The sequence below is a fragment of the Sapajus apella genome, unplaced genomic scaffold (assembly GCF_009761245.1).
Source record: "Sapajus apella isolate SASKATOON/1434 unplaced genomic scaffold, GSC_monkey_1.0 scaffold48, whole genome shotgun sequence".
Classification (NCBI taxonomy): Eukaryota; Metazoa; Chordata; class Mammalia; order Primates; family Cebidae; genus Sapajus; species Sapajus apella.
The window spans coordinates 8885385-8908348 of record NW_022436988.1 but is presented as its reverse complement, the minus strand read 5'-3'; the positions used below and the strand labels follow the sequence as shown (position 1 = coordinate 8908348).

The 22964-nt window shown below is 46.4% G+C and overlaps 1 long non-coding RNA gene across 1 annotated transcript; it reads right to left on the bottom strand.

The window, feature by feature from the left end:
• Positions 1 to 701: 701 nt before the first annotated feature.
• LOC116525718 lies at positions 702 to 18584 on the bottom strand. The gene is made up of 3 exons (XR_004257787.1): positions 18381 to 18584; positions 1553 to 1687; positions 702 to 1226 (listed from the first exon to the last, which is right to left on the bottom strand). It is a non-coding gene; the product is annotated as an uncharacterized LOC116525718 (long non-coding RNA).
• Between the last annotated feature and the right edge of the window lie 4380 nt (positions 18585 to 22964).

Here is a 22964-nt window from a genome sequence, read left to right as displayed (position 1 = left end):
TGCAAGGTTCAAGGAAGAGATAAAAATTTAAGTGTCTTCAGCTTATAAATGGTATTTAAAAGCACGAGAATGGATGAGTGCGTGTACAGCTGGCGGGGACAAGTGCTCCAAGGACTGAGACCTGAGGCATGTTTGCATTTAGAGGAGTCAGCAACAGTGGCCAGGGAGGTGGGAGGGAAACCAAGAGTCTGTGCGGTCCTAGAAGTCAAGTCAAGGAAATGCTTCATGGAGGAGGGAGCACTTCCTTTCAGAAAACCGCCCATCATGCTGGTGAGCATCCTCACGGGCCGGGCAATTTGCTAAGGACTTCTTGCAGCACCACACTCCACAGCTCTTCTCCCCTGCTGTGGCTGCTGTGGTGTGCTGCCCGGATGCCCTCTTAGGGCCAACACAGCCATTCTCCAGTTGCTGGGAGTGTTGGCTGCTGATGCTGAAGGTCACACCCCCTCCCTGGGGACAGCCTGTACCCAGGGAGACAGGTTGACACAGCCTCCCTGCCACATTTGGGACACCTCAAATGGACCATCTGGCTTACAAGCTCTTAGTGGGACCAGCTGAAGCCTCCAACGTGGCTACAGAGCCAGGCAGATTCCTCCATCAGAGTAAAGAACCACTGACTGCATGGGGCCGGGAGTATGGGGTGCTACTTGCTATGTCTTATCTTAAAGAATCTGTTGGATGCTTTGGTGAGAAACAGAAACTCACAGACTCTCTGGCCAGTCCTCTGTAAGCTGTGACCCACTTCACCCCCTCCTGACACTAGCTTCCCCACCACTTTTCCTCTTTTCTATAGCACTTACCACCTACCAACCTATGATTTAATTTCCTTATTTACTGGTCTACTGTTGATTATTCATATTCCTTCTTTCCTAGAATGTCAGCTGTAGGAGGGCAGGGACATTCATCCGTTTTATCCACTGATGTATCCCGAGTGCCTAGAATGCTGCTTACTGCATAGGAGGTGCCAATATATATGCAAAAAATGAGTTCCTGATGAGCTGACCTTCAAGATCTCACAGCCCAACTCTCCCATTTTTGCTGAATCCCACCATCCCACATGAACAGAATGAACCAGATCTCCAAACCCACAGAGACAGCTAGGACTTACCATGGTTAGGATGCAGCCTCCTCACCTGCAAGGTGAGATGCCAGGGATGGTTCATGCACAACATGGTCACAAGGAGACATCTCGAAGCCTTTCTGTAATGCTGTCAATGAGGCTGACCCTATGGATGGAATCAACAGTCCAACGTGAGTCTGAGGTCCTGTTTCAGAGGTATCCACAGCACCTAAGGGGTGCTGGGAAGGGGGTTCTTTGAGAATAGCACACACTGAACTCCTACAGGCGGAGAAGACAGACCCATTTTAGACCGACGGCTGCTCTGGAGTAGGGAACTTATTGTGAGATTCCTGTGCTAGAAAAAAGAGGCTCAGTCATTCCTCCTGGTAAGTAGGCATGGCTTTCGGTAGGAAGTCCTGCCTTCGCTATTTCCTAGCCACATGACCTCAGCCAAGTCAAAAAATATCCTGGAACCTCATTATCTGTCATTACCTGTCAGATGGGAAATGAGTAAGATTATGTGTCTGAAAATGTTTCATAAATTCCCAGACTTTGAGATTTCATAGATGAGGAATGTTTCCAGTCATCTGGAGCTGACATAAGGATTCCAACTTTCTATTTTGCCACCTAAGGACGTTGAAACACAAGCAAGCAATGAAGCGGTGGCTCGCCCATCACCACTATTCTGTATCAAAGACAGAATGCACTTTATGCTAAAAATGGAAGAAGGCCAGCAATCTGAACAAAAGATCGTCCTTGCTGCTTGAAAAAAAGAGGTGAGCTTCAAGGCAAAACTCACTGGCTTGTCCTTGATTTTCTCATGTTTCCAGAAACAAGGGATTTTTCTCTGGGAACATGGTGAAATGATGAAATAAGAAGGCTGGGATGGCACACCCAGGTAAACAAGAGAAGCTGCCCGCAATGGAGGTGGACCCAGAGCTTCAGGCTCCCAGGGGCTGAGGGGGTCAAGGTCTCCACCCACCTGACACCCATTTGAAGCATGCTGGGGCACAAAGGTACTGCAGGTGGGAAGCTTTCTGTAGGGCTCCCTGTGGAGGACAGAGTAAAGAGCTTCTCTCCACAGGAGTGGGCTGGGAGCCAGGGCCTGGTTAGCAGAAACACAACATTGATGCGATCAATCCTGAGTGCCGAGCACTGTGCGAAGGGCTTTGAAGGTTACAAGAAGGAATGATTATCATTCGTTTTGCAGCTTGGGAAACTGAGGCATAAAGAGGTTTCCATTCCTTCCCCAAATCTCACAGCTAATCAGTGGCAGAGCCGGGGCCCTAATTCAGCCAGCCTTGTTGCAGAGAAGTGTGTTGAACCACTCACTGCAAGGCATGACCTCCAGAGTGACGGATGGGGTGCTCTGCTCATGCAAAGAGGTAAATTTCTAGCAGAATCCACCCTGATCCTGATGTTCACGGACTGGCATGTTGGGCCCAAGGCAGCCAAGCGACTATGAGTTTCTCACTGGGATGGGTTGGACAGTGACATCAATGAAGGTATGTCCGAGTCCCAAATCCCTGGAATCTGTAAAGGGGACCCTACTGACCTTATCTGGGGAAAGGGCTTTTGCAGAGGTAATTGAGATCTTGAGATGAGGCCTGGGCGCCATGGCTCAGGCCTGTAATCCCAGCACTTCGGGAGGCCGGGCAGATCACAAGGTCAGGAGATCGAGACCATATTAGCCAACATGGTGAAACCCCATCTCTACTAAAAATACAAAAATTAGCTGGGCATGGTGATGTGTGCCTGTAATCCTAGCTACTCGGGAGGCTGAGGCAGGATAATCGCTTGAACTAGGGAGTCAGGATTGCAGTGAGCTGTGCTGTCCTCCAGCCTGGTGACACATCGAGACTCCATCTTGAAACAATCAAACAAACAAAAAAATCAATCTTGAGTCATCCTTGACTTAGGGAAGGCCCTAAATCCACTGAAGGGTGTTCTTATACGAGACAGGCATGGAACAGACACAGAGACACAGAGGGGAAGGCCACAAACAGACGCAGGGGCTGGAGGGAGGCGCGTCTGGGAGCCCAGCCAGGCCAAGGACTGTGCAGCCCGGAAGCGGGGAGAGAAGCCCGGGAAGGGACCCTCCCTTAGAAGGTAACTGTACCGACAACTTGAATTTCGACTTCTGGACTCCCGAGTTGTAGAGAAATACATTTGTGTTGTTTTAAGCCGCCAGTGTGTGGTACTTTTTAAAAGCAGTCCCAGGAAACTCACACATCCACTTTCCTACTTCCTCCGCACCAGCTTCCAAACCTCTCCCCCACGAGAGGATCAGAGAGTCCCGCCCAGCCCCGGAGCAGTGAGCTGCCCCCCCACTCCATGCACCCCCTCCTGTTCCTCACATTCATCCCCCACTGAACCCACCGACAAAGTGCTGAATCGGTGGGTGAGATCCCCATGGCAACGGCTCCCATGCCAGAACCCAGGATTACGACACCGGATCAGCCAGAGACGCGCTGGGGGCCCGGGAGGGGCCGCTGCAAACACGCTCGGCCGAGGGGCGGCGGCACGCGGCGAATCCCCGGGGCGTATGGGATTTTAGAGACGGCACAGGACAAACCCGCGGGGTCGGGGGGTAATCTGCAGGCGCCAACGCCAAACGGCCAGGCCAGGAGGCTCCTCCCGCGTCCTGGGCCCACGATGTGGCCCCTGCGCGGGGACAAAGACAAGGCCCTCGCCCTCCCGTGCTCCCAAAGCCGCCCATCCTCGTCAGGGCGCCGCCCCCTCCGCCGCCTGGGAGGGCCACACGCGCCCGGGCCCCTGAGGATGTCCCCTCGGGGATGCGCCCGACCGGGCGCTCCCCGCCCTCCACCGTCCACCCGCCTTGCTCTGCCCTCGTGGATGCAACCCCCAGTTCAGACACTGGCGGGTGCTCGGGGCCGCCCAGGGCGGGGGTCGGGGACGGGACTCTCTCTGGGCCTCTAGACCCCCAAGGCCCCCGGACACCGCGCCGCGCCCCCTGCCGGCTCCTTCCAACTCCCTCAGGCACCCGCGTCCCACTGGGGCTCGTCTCCGCGGTGGGTCAGCGCTTCCCCGCCCCACCCCCTCCACAACTCCTCTCCACCCAGGCTCCCGTCACCCCCACGGGGGTTCACACCCTCCCGTCCATCAGCCTTCCCCAGCCAGACCTGCACCTTTCCACAAGTCCCCTCCACGCACACACCCTACACTCGTGCACACATTTACACACACAAACCCTCACAGTCACACATTCACACCCTCACAGTCAAATGCAGACACCCCCCCACACTCACACGTACACTCACATATTTACACATACCCTCAAACATTCACACACCCTCACACATGCACACACAAATGCAGACACCCCCTACACGCATACACACACATTTACACACAGTCACACACCCACAATGCAGACACACCCCCACTCATGCATACTCGTGCTCACACATTTATACACACACCCCTCACACATATTCACACACACAAACGCAGACACCCCCCATACTCACACTCATTTACATGCTCACACACACATTTACACATTGTCACACACACGCACATTCACATACTCTCTCTCATACATTCACACACACACCCCTCACACATCCTCCCATATTTACATATACCCTCACACTCATACACACCTTCACATTCACATTCCCACATGCTCATGCTGTCACACACTCATTCACACACCCTAACACATGCACACACAGTCAGACACACATCCCCTCACACACACACACACACAGAATCACATATACACATACACACAGGCACACATTCATGCAGATATTCACACAGATTCATTCATGCACAGACCCTCCACCCCACACACACAAGATCACACCACACAGACACACATAGACACACACGCACACTCATTTACACACAACATATACCAACACACACAGAAACTCATTCACACAGACACACCACACACACGCAGACACACCATAAAAACTCAGACACACCACAAAAACTCAGACACATATATGCCCACACACATTCACACACTTATGCAAGATACAGATACACAGACACATGCAGACACACACACCAACACACACAGACCACTCACTGATACACACCAATGCGCAAACACAGGTACACTCATTTGCACACCACACAGACCCACGCACACACCAGTACACATACTGGCACACTCATACAGACCTATAAACACAGACCCACCCACACTCAGACATACTCATTTGCACACCCACTCAGCAATACACACAGACTCACATTCACACACATGACACAGAGACAAACACAGACACTCTCACACTCATTTGCACACAGGCACATTCACACACACCCTATTATGCACATTCTCTCAACAATGCTTACACATACACACACACAGAGGCACAGGTGTGCGTGCACACACACACACACACACACACACATCTCATACTGAAGCCCAGGCAGTGTCTACCAGCTACACAGGCACTGTGGAGAGTTGAGTGTCCACAGGTGTGCTCAGGTCAGCCAAGTAGGATCTCGGCAGAGGCATCATGAGCCCTAGGGCGCCTTGGTGGCAAGAATGGCCACCTACTGTTTCTCTCCGTCTTTCCTTCCCCTCTCCAAGTCATGCAGCACGATGCAGGGCACACAGGAGGGTCTTCGTGTTTTTTCAGTGAGCAGACAGGAGCTACCCAAGCTTCAGTGAACGTAAGAATGCATAGTGGCCACCATTTCACATTTTGAACTTGGAGCTTCAAAGCGGCCTTGGATGAAACCCCTGGGCCATTCTCCAAACAAGGAGAATGGAGAAGGTCAACATCCTTAATTGTCAGCCAGTATTCCATGTGCTTCCTGACTCAGAGCCTTGATTGACAAAATCCCTCTTCCAAGAAACTCTCCCTGCATCACTGCAGGCACTGTGTGTTTGGCACAAGTAGACTTTCAGCTTTTGGTTGTGGCATGAATAAATAAATGACTAAATCAGCAAGCAGTTTTCCCTGCACCTTAGCACAGGTCTGGGTACAATGACGACCTCAGTCCAGGTGGGGTGGTGGTGGGGTGGGAGCTGCCTTTAAAAGATGGGGGCTCTGCCTCAGAGCTCACTTCTTGGCCAGGCACAGTGGCTCGTGCCTGTAATCCCAGCACTTTGGGAGGCTGAGGTGGGAGGATCACTTGAGCCCCTCAGGTCGAGATTGCAGTGAGCCATGATAGAACAAGTGTCTCAAACAAACAAAAACCAAAAAGAAAGAAACCCGAAAAACCAAAAACCTCACTTCTAAGGCACTTTCTGGAATCGTCCCACCCCACTCTGATCTCTGTCTTTATTGGGCATCTTTTTGGTAAGTAATGAATTCAACCTGAGCCCAATTCCTGCATGGGGTTAGCCATTTCACCTCTGGATGCGTGAGTATGTGTAAACCTATCGCCATCACCTCTTCTCCCATTAATCCGTAATTCCTCCTGAGCAGATCAGGCCGTTTCCATCACAATTTCTTTAGCCATGACAACACAACTCTACCAGCAGCAAGTGTCCAGCCAGACACCTGGGTCACCCCCTAGCTGGAGGGTGCTGGGGAAACTCTGGGGTGGGCAGCTTCACCTCAGATGCTTCCTGGAGTAGATGTTCTGGCTGGTGTCCATGGGGATGGAAAGCGAGAGGGACTTTGTTAGCCACTGCCGCGCATGTCTTCCCCTTTATGGGAAAGTGTCTGAGTGCTGGTTATTTTCAGACCCTAGGAAAGTGTCTAATTGCCTTCCTGGAGATCCCCCACATATAGAGAAGATGGCAAGGCTGTCGGAGAATCCAATGTCACATTTCCTGAAAACAGGAGGAAAGGCAGGCCCCGGGAGGAACCTCAGCAGGTGTAGAATTGGAACTGCCAGACCGAACCACTTTTTCCCATATTGCAACCTTGGCTGCCATGCCCCAACTCCCCTTAGTCCTGCTTCTAGAGGAAAAGGAATGGAGCTCCGAAAGTGCACGAATTTTCCAGAAAGATCCAGAAACTCCCCCAAATTGCCGGAAGTCTCCAGGCTTGTATATGAATGCAGTGGTGCAGTGTAGTAATTTGCTACAACTACCTGGGTGTACCCTTGATTCTGGCTAGATGAGACGAAATCAACGAAGCAACAGCACAGAGTCCTCCAGTGTTGGAGCTGAGAAACCCCAGAGAGTACGACACCTTCAGTCCTAATTTTCTTATCTGTACCAGGGGGTGGTAATAGCACCCACATCATAGGTTGCTCTGAGGACTCGGTGACTCAGACCATATAAAATGCTTGGCATGGCGCCTTCCACAGTGACTGCTGCAGAATGGCTGATGGTGATGATGCCGATGATGAAGGCAAAGAAGAAACTAATCCTTGCCCAAGGCCACCAGGGCGACTTGGTGACAGAGCTGCAGTTAGAACAGGGGTCCCTCCAAGTTAGGCCAGGCTGGATTGCCTTGCTGCTGCCGGTTCCTGGTGCTTTTGGATCTTCTTCCCAGGCCCAGCTGAGCAGCATCAGGGCATCAACAGAACCAACAGTGCCCCCTGCAGGCCTCGGCCTCCTGGGACTGTTCAATTGAGGGCTGACAGCCACTGGGAGGAGCGGGAACGTTGCCCGTCTTCTACCCTTCTCTCTCCTCTTCTTGCCAATCTTCTTAGCACCCAGGATTTAGCACAATCATGGAAGGAGGGGACACGAGACCTGGGTTCCAGGACACTTTAGCTGCTGGCTGGCTCTGTGGCTTCAGACAATTCCCCTGACAGTCCTGGGCCTCTTTCCCAGAGGACTTCCAACGTCCTAGACAGCTGCCAGGTCCAAGGATACCCTGAGCTCCTCTAAGCTCTAACCAGCAGGAGTTAAGGACGTACCTTGCTACAGGGTGGGGCAATTTGGGCGCCCCAACAGCGTATTCAGAGGGTCCAACATCAAGTGTGTTTCCTCCTCTCTTTCCCACCAGCCCAGCCCAGCCCACCCCAGTGCTCAGCCCTCCACTTCTGCATCCCTCCGCTCAGCCCTCTCCAGAACCCGTCTAGGGCGGTGTGGGCCAGGGTAGCCACAGGCCCATGTACCAGCACACACTGCCGCCTATCTGGGCTCTTCTGGTATGTGTGCAGCTTGGAGAGATGAGATCCACCATCCATTTTCATCCAGCATTTTGCGGGGTCACCTTATGTGTGGAGTGTGTGATGAAGCCTTCCAATGATACCTCCTGACGGAGCCAAATCTGACTTCCATAATGGCCTGAGAAAAGGTCGCAGCCTGGGACTCTGTATTACTTTGTCACAGAAATTAAGGGAGCAGTTTGCCACAATAAAGGACCATCTGCTCAGTGGCCTGCTCACCCTTGCCGGCTTCTTCCCACTATCTTTTCTGATAATGTGGATAAGGATCCGTTTGCAAGCGGCAGGCAGGATTAATTCACTCTCCAGCACGATAGAGAAGCCGTGGAGTACAGCTGCCTCTGCCACCTCCCTGGGGACACACCTTCGGATGAAAATCACAGCTAGGGGTGCAGGAAGGGAACTGTGCTAAAGAGTTTATATCGACCAACTTCTTTCCTACGGTTTATCTCTTTATTTGCCCCACTCTGATCCAGAAAGTACACAAGAAGAAAACACCCCAAGTGCTAACAATGTGCTAATTTTTTTCAGTGGTTATTTTTGGGAGAGGGCATGGGAGAAGAGTTGAGTGGGGTTAGCAGTGTGAGTTTTCAATTATTAATTTGTACATATAAAGTTTTGAATAATTTTTTAAGTTTTTGTATTTTCCAAATGAACAAAACCCAAGCACCTTCCCTGGGAGATGGCACATGTATGTGTTGAAATGCCTGCATCTCATCTTGATGCAAGCTCAGGTGGAGGTGTGTAAGCAAGGATGCCACTGAGCCCCTGACAGGTGCGGGATTTGGTGGGGGCAGGGGTAGGGGGGTGGAGAGGAAGGACCAACCCCTGGAAGAGTGAGATGACCACTCGAAGCTCCCAGCATCACTTAAGACTCGATATTAGATAACGTGGTGGGATTATATAGAAAACATTTCTCACCAGCATCCTACATCACTCCTAGTATTGATGTTTACTTGTGATGCTTGTTTTTGGGGGTTTTTTTTCCCCCTGAAAGGGCTTTTTTCCCTGAAAGCCTCCACACCCCCAGTCTCTGTGCATAGCTTTGAAATTCACAAGCAGAGGCTGTAGCCTGGGGAAGGCATCGCTGCACTGTCTCTTTCCCTTCTGCAGGAACTGAGGAATTCCTCAGATGACTTGTTTGGGGGCTGCTCTGCTGCTGAGTGTGGGGAAAGAAAACTTTCCAACAGTGGATCTTGAGTGAACCAAAATTGCCACGGATAACAAATGATGCAAGAATAGGTCCTGAGCAAGGAAAAGGCATAACCCCAGAATTGGAGGAAGCTGCTTCTAACACAGCTGATTCCCCTCGGCTCTAGAGAGTAAGAATCACAGAGCAGAGAAAGTGCTGGGCACCTCAGCTCTGCAGCCCGGTCCCGGGGACCAGCTCCCACCCCTGCTCCTGACACGGTTGAGGAAGAAAAGATCCAGTTCTGCCAAAGGTGAGTCACCTTGAGGAAGTATCAGTTCAAAACTCTGTCAGAAGAAGCCTGGAAAAACTGTCAAAGAATCTCACATCCCTAACACCAGTGCATCCTGACTCCTCACACATGAGGCATTTTCAGACAATTCTCGGCAAGATGCCTCCGGGTATCACAGTCCTTGCAGGAGTCTGCAAATGGCCAGGAGGGTCAGAAGACGCCAATGCTGGCGGCTTTGGGCTTCACTCGGAGGACATTTCTCTGATCATTTCCAGCAAGGCCCAGAGCCAAAGTATGTGAAATCCCCCGCATTTTTTGTATTTCACTGTGTTATTATAAGAAAGGACAAATATGTACAAATAAACAGAAGAGTGTGATGAACCCCCCCGAACCCGTCACGAAGCTTCAACAATTATCAACATCGTTTTGTCATTCTGGTTCCGTCTATTCCTCCTACTCGACACCTCTCCACTAGATTCTTGGGTTTTATTTTGCAGTTTTTTAGGTAAGATTTATATACATTGAAATGTACACATCTTCCCTCTACAATTTTGACAAACAGATATGACCATGTAATCCAACCCCCCATTGCAATATAGGACATTGAGGGGGTTTGGGTGTTTGTCCCCTCCAAATCTCATGTTAAAATGTGATGTCCAATGTTGGAGGTGGGGCCTTGTGGTAGGTATTGGCTCATAGGGTGGATCCCTCATGAATGACTTAGCACTACCCCCTTGGTGATAAGTGAGCTTTTACTCTGAGTTCACAAGAGATCTGGTTGTTTAAAAGTGGATGGTACCTCCCCCCGTCACTCTTTCTCTTTCCTGTTCTCACCACGTGGTACCCTGGCTCCACCTTCACCTTCCACTATAATTGAAAACTTCCCGAAGTCCTTGCAAGAAGCAGATGCTGGTGTAATGCTTCGTATGCAGCCTGAAGAAACACGAGTCAATGAAACTTCTTGCTTTATAAGTTACTCAGCCTCAGATACTTCTTTATAGCAATGCAAAAACAGTCTAATACAGAAAATTGCTGCCTAGGAGTGGAGTGTTGCTATGAAAACACCTGAAAATGTGGACACAGCTTTGGAACTGGGTAACAGGCAAGGTTGGAAGAGTTTGGAGGGCCCAGAAGAACACAGAAAGATGAGGGAAAGCTTGGAACTTCTTAGAGACTTGTTAAGTGACTATGACAAAAATACTAATGGGAATATGGACGGTGAAGGCCAGGCTGATGAAATCTCAAGGAAAAATGAGGAAAATATTGAAAACTGAAATAAGGGTCACCTGTGTTATGCCCTAGCAAAGAGCTGGGCTGCATGGTATCCAGGTCATAGGGAGCTGTGGAAGGCTGAAGTTAAGAGTGATGATTTAAGTTATCTGGTGGAAGAAATTTCTAAGGAGCAAAGTATTCAAGAAGTGGCATGGCTGCTTATAACAACCAATTACCAGACTCAGGACAAAGGACTTACTTAAAGTTGGAACTTTTATTTAAAAGGGAAGCAGAGTGTAAAATATTGGAAAATTTGCAGCCTGGCCACATGATAGAAGAAAACAAAAAGCTTTTTCAGGAGAGAAAACAAGCAGGCTGCAGAGCAACCACTTGCTAGAGAGATTTGCATGAGTGGAAGAGAACCAAGTGCTCACATCCAAGACAATGAGGAAAAGGCCCCGCAGGCATTTCAGAGATCCCCTAGGCAGCCCCTGCCATCACAGGCCCAGGGGTCTAGGAGGAAAGAATGCAGCAAGGCCTGGGGCCTCATTGCACTGCTCAGCCTAATGACACTCCTCCCTGCATCACAGCTGCTCCAGCCTCGGCTCAAAGGGGCCCAGGGTGCAAGCCATAAGCCTTTGTGGGTTCCACATGGTGTTAAGCCTGCATGTGCTCAGAATGCACGCATAAAGAAGGCTTGGTGGCTTCCATTTAGATTTCAGAGCATGTATGGAAAAGCCTGGGTGCCCAGCAGAAGACTGCCACAGGGGCAGAGCACCCACAGAGAAACTGTACTAGGAAAATGCAAAGGGGAAATGTGGGGTTGGAACTTCCACACAGTTCACTGCTTGATGAAGCTGTGGGAAGGGGACCACCACCCTCTAGATCCCAGAATGGTAGAGCCACTGGCAGCTTGCATCCTCAGCTTGAAAAAGCCATAGGAGCTCAACTCCAACCCATGCCAGCAGCCATAGGAACTGCACCCTGCAAAGCCCCAGGGGTAGAGATGTCCAAGGCCTTGGGAGCCCACCCTTTGCACCACTGTGCTCTGAATGTGGAACAGAGAGTCAAGAATTATTTTAGAGCTTTGAGATTTAATGACTGCCCTGCTGGTTTTCAGATGCGTATGGGGCCTATTGCCCCTTTCTTTTGGCAGATTTATCCGTTTTGGAACAGAAACGTATACCCAATGCCTGTACCACCATTGTATCTTGGGAGTAAACAACTTCTTTTTGATCTCCCGGGTTCACAGGTGGAAAGATGAGACTTTGGACTTTAGACTTTTGACTTGGGACTGTTGAGTCAATGCTGGAATGAATTAAGATACTGAAGGATTCTTGCAAAGGCATGATTCTACTTTGAAATGTGAGAATAACATGAGATTTGGAGGATCAGAGGCAAAATGATATGATTTAGGTGTCTGTGCTCTCCAAATCTCATTTTGAAATGTGATTCCCAATGTTGCAGGTGGGGCCTGTTGGGAGGTGATTGGATTGTGGTGGTGGATACTTCATGAATGGCTTAGCACCAACCCTTTGGTGATAAGTGAGTTCTCACTCTGTGTTTGCAAGAGATCTGGTTGTTTAAAAGCATGTAGCACCTTCCTTTCCCCTTGCTCTGTCTTACTCTTTCACCACGTGATACTCCAGCTCCACTTTCCCCTTCCACCATGATTGTAAACTTCCTGAAGCCCTCACCAGAAGCAGTTACCAGGGCCATGCTTCATGTACAGCCTGCCACACTGTGAGCCAATTAAACTATTTTCTTTATAAATTACCCAGCCTCAGGCATTTCTTTATGGCAATGCAAAAATGGCCTAATATAGACATTTTCATCTTATTAGAATAATCTATAGTGTCTCTTCCCTGTCAATACCCCCCAACTTTGACAGGCAACCTCTGCTCTAATTTTTTTCACCATAGATTTGTTTTACTCGTTCTAGAAATGTATGTAAATAAAACTATATGGTATATACAGTTTTATGTCTGGATTAATCCTATCTGTGTAACTACAGGAAGATTATTCCATGTTGTTGCATGCACCACTAGTCCCTTTTTTGTTGCTCAGCAGTTTTCCCTTGTGTGTTTATTCCACACTTTTATATCTACTCTTCCACTGAAGGACATTTGCATTCTTCTTAATGTGGGTTATTATTAATACGATTCCAATGAATAATTATATATAAGACTTTCGGGACGTATGTTTTCCTTGCTCTTGGATAAACACCTAGAAGTAGATTTACTGGGTCAAAAGATAGGTACATGATTAACTTTATGATAAATTGCCAAAGCTTTCTTGAACTCCCACAAACCACACAAGACTTCTACTGCTTCACATCCTTGTCAACATTTTTGATTGACAGTCTTTCCTCTTTAGCCTTTCTAGTAGGTGTCGCTATGTAGTATATCTTATTATGGCTTTTAATTCGCATGTACTTGATAATGAATATAATGTTGAACACTTTTATATGTGCTTATTGTCCATTCACAAATACTCTTTGGTGTCTCTTAAAATCCTTTGACTATTTTCTAGCGAGTTGATTTTCTTTTCATTACTGAATTGTAGACGTTGATTATGTATTCTAAATACAAGTCCTTTGTCAGATACATATTTTGTGAATGTTTTCTCCCAGTTTGTGGCTTACAATTTTATTTTCTTAAGTGTCTCTTTTGACTAGAAGTTTTTAATTTTAAGAATCTATCTTTTTTTCTCTTACAGTTATTTTCTGTGTCCTGGAAAAAAAAAAAAAAAAGCTTTTCTTACTCTAGATTACAAAGATATTCCCTTTTTTTTTCCTAAAAGTTTTTAAATGTTAGTTTTTATGTTTGGGTCTATCACTCATCTCATATTAATTTTTGTATGTTGTATAAGATAAAGATAGACGTTCTCTTTTATTCTCCCATGTAGACACAAAGTTGTTCTAACAGAGTTTGTTAAAAAGATTTCTCTTTATTCATGTAAATGTTTTAGTGCCATTGTCAAAAATCAATTGATCATGTAAATCTCTTTCTGGCCTCATTATTCTCTTTTATTGATCAGTTTGTCTACTCTTATACTGTTTTGATTACTTTATAGTGACTTCTTAAGTTTAGGAAGTATAAGTTGTCTAGCTTTGATCTTCTTTTTCAAGACTGGTTGGTTATTCTAGGTCTTCTGTTTTTCCTTATGAATTTTAGAAATGTGTTTTATCTTATATTCTAATTTCTATTTTATAAAATTTTGAAGGAGTTTTTATTGGGATTGAATTGAAATATAATTAGGAGAGAATTTACATCTTAATAATATTGAGTTATCTAATTCTTGAACATGGTATATCTCTCCATTTATTACATAATTATAGAAATACAAAAATACATTATGGAAATTATTACAGAACCTGTCATTTCTCTCAATAGTATTTTGCAGTTTTTTTAAAATTTTGAAAATGATTTACCACCTCTAAGATCCTAAGTATTTTGAAGTTTTATGTATACAAATCTTGCAGATCTTTTGATAAATTTATTCCTGCTATGAGGCTAGGAGCAGTGGCTCATGGCTGTAATCCTAGCACTTTGGAAGGCTGAGGCAGGCAGATCAGCTGAGGTCAGGAGTTTACCAGCCTGGCCAACATGATACAACCACTGTCTACTAAAAATACAAAAATTAGCCAGGCATGGTGATGAATGCCTGTAGTCCCCGCTACTCAGGAGGCTGAGGCAGGAGGATCACTTGAATCTTGGGGGCGGAGATTCCAGTGAGCCAAGATTATGCCTCTGCACTTCAGCCTGAGCAACAGAGTGAGGCTACAACTAAAAAAAAAAAAAAAAAAAAAAAAAAAAAAAAATATTCTGCTATGAACTGAATTGTGTTTCCTCAAACTTCTTATGTTGAAACTTTAACTCCCGATGTGATTGTATTTTGAGATAGGGCTGAGATATAGGAGGTTAAATGAGGTAATAAGAGTAGCGTCCTAACCTGATACGATTGGTTCCTTTAAAAGAAGAAGAGAGTTCATGCCTTCTCTCCATGAGTACAAACCTAGATAAGGCCATGTGAGGACAAAATGAGAAGATGGCTACTTACAACCCAAAAGAAGAGTCCTCACCAGAACCCCACTATGCTAGCACCCTCATCTCAGACTTCTACCTTCCAGAATTGTGAGAAAATAAATTTCCATTGTTTAAGTTGCCCAGTCTATAATATTTTGTTATGGTTGCCTGAGCAGATTAATTATTTTGTCTTTATTTTTTGAGGGATAATTTAGCTGGGTATAGAATTCTGGATAGTAGGTTCTTTTCCTTTCAGCATAGTAGGTTCTTTTCCTTTCAGAACCTTTAAAGTTATTACTCCCCTGTGTTTATCCTCCTTTGTCTCTGATGAGATGTCAGGCATTATTAGTAACTTGTAATAGAATGTGGTGGTGTTTTTCTCTATTTTTAAGAGTTGTTCCTTTGTCTTTGGATTTTAGTTATTTGATTATGAGGGGCTTAGGTGTGGTCCACTTTGTGTTTATTCTACTTGGAATTCATTGAGCTTTTTGGAAGTATAAATTCATCACTGGATTTTGGGGATTTTCAGTCACTTTCTACAAATATTTTTCTGCCTTTCTGTCCCCTCTCCTTCTAGTACTTTAATTACACATATTTTAGCTTACTATTTTCCACATATTTATGATGCTCTGTTCATTTCTATTACTTTCTTTCTCTGTATTTTTTCCACTGGATACTTTATATTGATCTATTTTCAAGGTCACTGAATCTTTTGTCTTCAGTTTTCAAACTACTACTGAATGATTCAAGGAATTCTTTTATTTCAGTTATATACATTTTTTTTTTTTTTGAGACAGAGTTTCGCTCTTGTTACCCAGGCTGGAGTGCAATGGCGCGATCTCCGCTCACCGCAACCTCCGCCTCCTGGGTTCAGGCAATTCTCCTGCCTCAGCCTCCTGAGTAGCTTGGGATTACAGGCACGTGCCACCATGCCCAGCTGATTTTTTGTATTTTTAGTAGAGACGGGTTTCACCATGTTGACCAGGATGGTCTTGATCTCTTGACCTCATGATCCACCCGCCTCGGCCTCCCAAAGTGCTGGGATTACAGGCGTGAGCCACCGTGCCCGGCCTCAGTTATATACATTTTAAGTGTAGAGCTGCACTGCCCAATAGTATAATCACTGTGTGCCTTTTGAAATTCAAACTAATTTGTGGTTCATTCACAGCAGCTACATTTCTGGTGCTCAAGAGCCACATGTGGCTAGTGACTATTATGTTAGGCAGTCCTGATATAGAACATTTCCATTGCTGCAAAAGTTCTGTGAACAGCATTACTCTAGAATTTCCATTTGGCTCTCTATAATAATTTCTATTTCTTTGCTGTGTTTCTCATTTTGTATATATTTTCCATAGGTATATATTTTAAGTCTTTGAGCATATTTATAACAGCTGCTTTAAATTCCTTATCCACTAATTGCAATGTCTGGATCATCCTGGGGTTGATTTCTAGTGATGGTTATATTTTTCTTGGTAGAAGCAACACTTTCCTATTTCTTTATGTGTCTAGTGATTTCTGATTGGACACTAAATATTTTTTTAAAATAGATTATAAAGACTCTGAAGTCTGTTTTGTTTCTCCATCAATTGATTCAATCATGCAAGTCAATTGACTATCTCAGTCCCAAAAAATCATCTACCCCTTGACCAGTAGCAACTAAAATCTCCACCAGCTTCTCCCACTTCCAGTTGCTGCTCATTTTTCCTGGGTCATTATCATTATCATTAGATCAATATCATTATCAAATTCACCCAAAAAATTGTAGAGTCTCTTCTCAATATACATATCTTTGATGTGCCAAGAATTTGGGTGAATCTCATATGTATTTTGGGGCTCTCCTCCTTTGAGGCACACTTCCTTCAAGTATTTCCTCCTTAACTTTCTGGCTTTCTTCCATCCCTGAATGCCATCCTCTGACACCTCAAGCCAGTACAGCTGTAGCTTTCTACCACCTCAATTTATGCACAGATTTGGGAGTTCCAGGCAAAACACTTCAAACTCACAAATATCATTCATGCAGTCTCACAAGGGCACTCACCTCTAGTTTCTGCCTACTTTTGGCTGTTCCTCTGTGCTCTTTTGTGTTTTGCTCAGAGTTTACAATCGTCATCTGTGGGAGACTTACTGTGACCAAATTGCTGTACTATTACCAGAAGCCAGTAGCTCCCACCTGTGTTTTTGTTTTGTTTTATAGTAAACTGAGATAGTCACTCAGTTTGTATTGCTGAAGACTATTAACATTAGGGCATATGACCTTAGGAGGAGAAGCTTCTATTCTTGATTGCATAGAGGAAACACAAAGTCTGGCCTCATACCATTGGCTGTCAGAGTCCAAAGTCATCAGTACCTCTGGGTTACAGTTGTCAGTGATCACTAAGGAACATAGAATATGTAAGAGGAAAACTGCGCAGTGCTAACTTGACTTAACCTTTCCTTCAATCTTAGAAACGACTTTTATTTTCTTCTCCAAGGAGAGAAATGTTAGAGCTCGAGCATCTAATCAGTATTATCACACCCACCCCCCAAAATTCTCCTTAAACTACCTCCTCAAACCACATATATATAGATCACACTCATACAGAAGTCTAAGAGTTCAGTAATAATTGGATAATAGATGTGCTTGTGGGTGCTCAGAAGTCATATTGCATATGGTGGCGGGTGGGAAAACCAGTCTTGCCACTTTTCAGCTGTGTGGTCTTGGGAATCTTTTTTTAACCTCTCTGAGGCACAATTTTCTCATCTGTAAAATAGATAATAGTATCTATTGTGTAGGGTTGTTAAGAAAGTTAAAATTTTAAAGTATTGAAGGTACCTATCATACTGTTGGTAACAGAAAACTCTCAAGAATTCTGTTTGCTGCCCTGCTCCCTTAGGATCCATATACAATGCACTCGAAGTCTCTACCATTAACCACTTGAAATTCCAGTTGGGGGAAAAGTCTTACTAGCAACAAGAAATTCCCCAAATTTATCCACACGGGTAATAGTTCTCCAGATACTTGTAACTCACCCAGACTGACCCTGAACATGGCATCTTCAGAATTTCTGAGGGCTGCTTTAATTTCCTGCAGTTTCATGGAAATTATACTTTGTATGGTTCCTGGTGTAAGACCACTTTTCAAGGAAGTCCTCCAATTTACAGGTTTTCCAAGGAATAAGTTCCTTTGAATCATCTAGTATCCAGATGAGAAAGGAAACCTGTGATGTCATAACTTCCCATGTCACCTTCTTATGCTATTGTATTAATGCTGTTTGCATTCACCTTTCCTAAGATGAAATTCATGCAAACCTGATCACATTGCCTCCAAAACTGGACAAAAATTTCCAGCCTGCCCAGGGCTTTTTATTCATTTTAAGCATACCTTCCATAAAAGGCAAACTTTGCTGAACTACTTTAGTGCCCACTGGGAAAAGACCTTCCAAGGTGCTGGATCTACCAGTGAACATCTGCTTCTCAGAATGTCAAGCGGTTATTGACTTTTTGGTTTGTGCTAGCATATTGCAATGTTCTGTTTCTTATCATGGGCACTTTACCAAAAGCGTTACAGCCGTGCTTATCCGCAAAATGAGAGGTAGCCCTGAGGCTCCAATTACTTACCACTCAAGAACAATGTCATCACAGGCGGGAACCACGCACAAGCTGACAAAGAGTCCTTGGTCTGTCTGCACAGGAGTCCGATTGCTCCACAACTATCTGTGCAAGCCTGTCTCTACAAACTACCTGCACAAGACTCTGGGGGACTTATTTCTAATGAACCAGTCCCCCACACCCATGAAGGAGACTTGCATTTAGTGCTTAGAACTAAAACTCAAATGTGTGCCAGTGAGTGTAGATAGGCATACTGAATCCTGCCCCGAAATGCCTCCCTGCTCATTGCAGATTAAGTTGAGCCACTCCCGTATTAAGGATTCATTCACTCATTCAATACTAACTGAGGGTCTACTTCTAGGAAGACAGCAGTGAACAAAATAGCCACTGGCCCTACTTGGAGTTGCTTACATTATAGTGCAGTGGGACCAATAATAAACGAGTGGATAAACATAGTATCATACAATGATAAGTGCTAAGGAAGAAAATAACAGAGAAATTGAAGACAGGTATAGTGCCTCATGCCTATAGTCTTAGCTACTCCGGAGGCTGAGGGAGGAAGATCCCTTGAGCCCAAGAGCTCAAGGCTGCAGGTGGGCTGGGACTGCACCACTACACTCCAGCCTGGGCAACAGAGTGAGACTCTGTCTCTAAAAATAAAAACAGAAACTAAAGAAAATAATAGAGCAGGATCAGAGGCTAGAAAATGAGGGAGCCAAGGAGTTATTTCTTGCAGAGTGCTTAAGATACCCTTCCCAGTAAGACAGTATTTGAGCAGAGACCTGAAGGTCACGTGTACACCTGAGAGAAGTGTGTCTGGTAGAGCAGCAGCAAGGGCAACTGTCTGCAGCAGGAGCATCCTTGTTGAATTTGAGGAATGACAAGGGGAAAGTGAGGCAGGAGCAGAGAGAGCAGGAGGCAGGGAGGCAGGAGGTGAGCCCAAGAGGTCGAATGAGGCCAGATCCCATAGGGCCCCTCCTACGGCTGATGCTAAGGCAATATAGTAGCAGCTTCCTAACAGGCATCCTGGCTTCTAGTCCTGCTTGCCTCCAGCCCATTCTCCACACCAGGACTGCAGTGAGCTCCCTGATATACCCAGGTTGCCTTCCTTTGTGACGCCCTCAAAGGTTTCCATTTGTGCAGGATCAAGCTGGCTCCTTATGATGCTCCACAAGGGCTTCCTTGAAACTGTCACCCTTTCTAGCCTCTGTACTTTGTAATTGATGCTCCAGCACAACCAAAGCTGCTTGGACTCGCCCTGCTGCATGGAGCTCCTTTCTCTTCCAGCCATCGCTCAGGGCCCCTCCACTGTCTGGAAGGCAGACACCAAATTGATTCAGCCAGTGACTCAAGAGTCAGGACCATGGTAGCCATTCAAGGTCAGTTCTTAGATGAACAAGGAGAAATCTATCCCAGCCACTGATAACAGGCATAACCAAGAATCGGCTCTAAGGAGGCTCTCAGGATCCAAAACCAAGGTAAGAGGAGGCAGATGCTCACACTTCAGGAACTGGTTAATTCCAGCAGAGGACATTTTTTAGGGCAAGAACGACAAGTGTTGACTGAGTGAAGCCTTCTCAAACAAGACCCACTACACATCACATGACATACAAAGCACTCTGTGTATGCACTTCCTCTAATCCTCACAACACAAATTGTACAGATGAGATAACTGAGGTTGCACAAATCCTAAAAAGCAGAGCTGGGATCCAAACCCCAGCAAATGTGATTCCACAGCCCATATTCTCATGCCTTCCATGGCCAGGTAAGGAGGCAAATGCAGCATCAAAGACCAAAGGGTCCAGTGGCCTTTTCCTCTGTGGAATCAGAGCCACCTGCCCACATGCATGCACTTGAAGAGGCAGTGACAGAGAAGGGACTAAGAGAACAAACCTTGGTACCACCTGCCTGCACTGTTCCTGGGTCTACATGGGTTAGCTCATGGCCTCTCTGTGCCTCAGTTGCCTCACCTGTAAAAAAGAGGTGATTGTTACTGGCACATGGGATTAGAAGCGTTAACTCCTGTAGAGCACTTACACAGTGTCTGGTGCATGTTAAATACTCAATTAATATTAGCTACACTAGCAAGACATTGCAAAGTCACACAAACTAACCTGTCTACCTTGCTAGTCTGAGATCACCAGCACAGCGGTGGCGAGAAGTGACCTGAATTTCAGAGAGCACGGGGTCAATATTTACCAGAATTTGCCTTTGTTCTGCATTTGCATAAAGAGGTGTTTTCTGGGGAGTCAGCCCACCACTTGGTGCAACCCTAAAGCACGTCTTTGTTAAAAGGCTTCTCCCTTCCCCACTCCTTTCCTGCTGCTCATTTTCATGTTCAGAGATGGCCACAGAGGTCACCACTGGTTTTGTTCACTTCCTCTTCGCGGCAACTCCCAAGCCCCAAACCTAAGAGCCCTGGCTCTCCCGAGCCGCTCGGCAGCCCAGCTGATTTCATCACGGCCATAACTCTCCTGAATAGCTGCCGTTACGCCACAGCTCCTAGCGCAAAACTGGTACGACTGTGTCTACTGCAATGTATTCATCAATTTCCACAGGCATTTATTTAGTGCCTACTGTGTGTGTCATATAGATACCTCCTGAGCAGTCCCCTCCGCCACACGCCCCACCATCACTGCAGACACCCTTCATTGTCATCCCTGAGGTGTAACCACCTCTTTAGAGATGCTGTGCCTGAGTTTGGGACAGTCCTTTCCTGGTGCTCCTCTGTTCTGTCCTGTAATCTCACATCACCTGCTTGGGCTCCTCTCTGGCTCCAGCCCCTGATGGGTGTCCTTTTTGTCTGGGTAGAAGACATCCTCTCCGGCAGTCTGTGCTCAGCCTGGAGTTCACCCCGCAAGGGGTCCACTCCCTTGTCTCATACCTACTTTAGCTGACCTGCCTCCAGCCATCGCCCCCTTGGGTCTTCATATCCCTGATGCCCTGCAGCCACCATCAACATGTCCTGCTTCATAAACTCCTTTTGTTTTTTAAGGATTTTCTGTTACCACTCCCATCCCTATCTACCTGTTGGGTATTTCTGTAACTCCAAGAGTTTCCTTCTTTTTTTCTTTTTCTTTCTGAGATGGAGTCTCACTTTGGCACTCAGGTTGGAGTGCAGTGGCGTAATCTCGGCTCACTGCAACCTCCGCCTCCTGGGTTCAAGTGATTCTCTTCCTCAGCCTCCAGAGTAACTGGGATTACAGGCATCTGCCACCAGCCTGGCTAATTTTTGTATTTTTAGTAGAGATGGAGTTTTACCATGTTGGCCAGGGTGGTCTCAAACTCCTGACCTCAAGCGATTCACCTGCCTTGGCTTCCCAAAGTGCAGGGATTACAGGCGTGAGCCACTGTTCCCCACTTTCCTTCTCTCTCCAACACTCAGTTCTCCTCAGCCCTCTGTTCATTCATAAATCTTGCTATTCTCCTCGCCACTGACCATCCCCAAGTCTACCGAACAATTCTAAGAACAAGTATTTTCACACTCAACTCCATATTTCCTTCCACTGCAGCACCAGACTCTCAGACAGGTGACCTTTGAACCCCAGATTCATGGGTATTTACAGACAGGTATCAACTCCACCCTGAATCTAGGGTCTTGCAAACGAAAAAGAAATTTCAAGTTGTGCCTCTGCTTTCAATTAGTATCACATTTCCACTTTGCAAGAAACAGCAGGTGTAGCCTGGGTGACCAGATAGCGACCTGTCATCCCCCACTCCTCCTGCAACGTCCATCAAGCTGGCTTCGAGTGAGTCTGCATATCGTCTTTGCTATTGCGAAGACACCGGAGCTCTTGAGTACACAATAGGCGTTCAGCTACGCTCTTGTGCACGTGGGTGCCTGCTGCCTCCCCATCCTTGTCTCAGGCTTATTGTTCTGCGGTATTAAAGGATCACAAAGAATTTCTAAGTCAGTCGAGTTCTTTGTTGTTATCATTAGTTGTAGTGCATGGAAGGGGTAAACAATGCAGCTTATGTTTTTGCCTCTCCAGTTCCAGAGAGTTATTAGATTTTTTTTTTCTTTTTGTCATTGACTTGAAAGAAATCAAGAAAGACTAATTGCTTTCTTTTTTAGCTGAACCTAAAGCCAGATACAAGAGTAAACCTGGCGATCTACATCTGGGTGGTGGTTTTGGGTCTCAGCCTGGAGGTAGTAGTTGAACCCACTGCATCTTTGCATTTGTTTTTGGAAAACTGTGAGCATCACCCCCAGCATGGATGCCTGAGTGGCAGCCAAGACCCTAATCTACAGCATGGAGTCTCCATCTGGACTACGATGCACCAATGAGCGCCGAGTAGAGTTGGATCCTGTCCTTCTGTGCTCCTCAGGGTAGGTCAACCTGTGCTGTGGAAATAGACCACGAGAAATCTCAAAAGCTAAATAAACGCATTATCTTGCTCATGGATGCTCTGCTCATCATAGTGACTTCAGTTCCTAGGCTATGAGACACACTGTCTCAGACAGGGGAAGGGGATGCACTGACCCACATTGGCTTATAGAGAAGACATGGCCGCACCTACTCCCAGGGCTGGGGAGTGCGTCCTGCCACATGCCCACGTCCCTTTGGTCCAAAGACAATTCTGGCGAGTGTA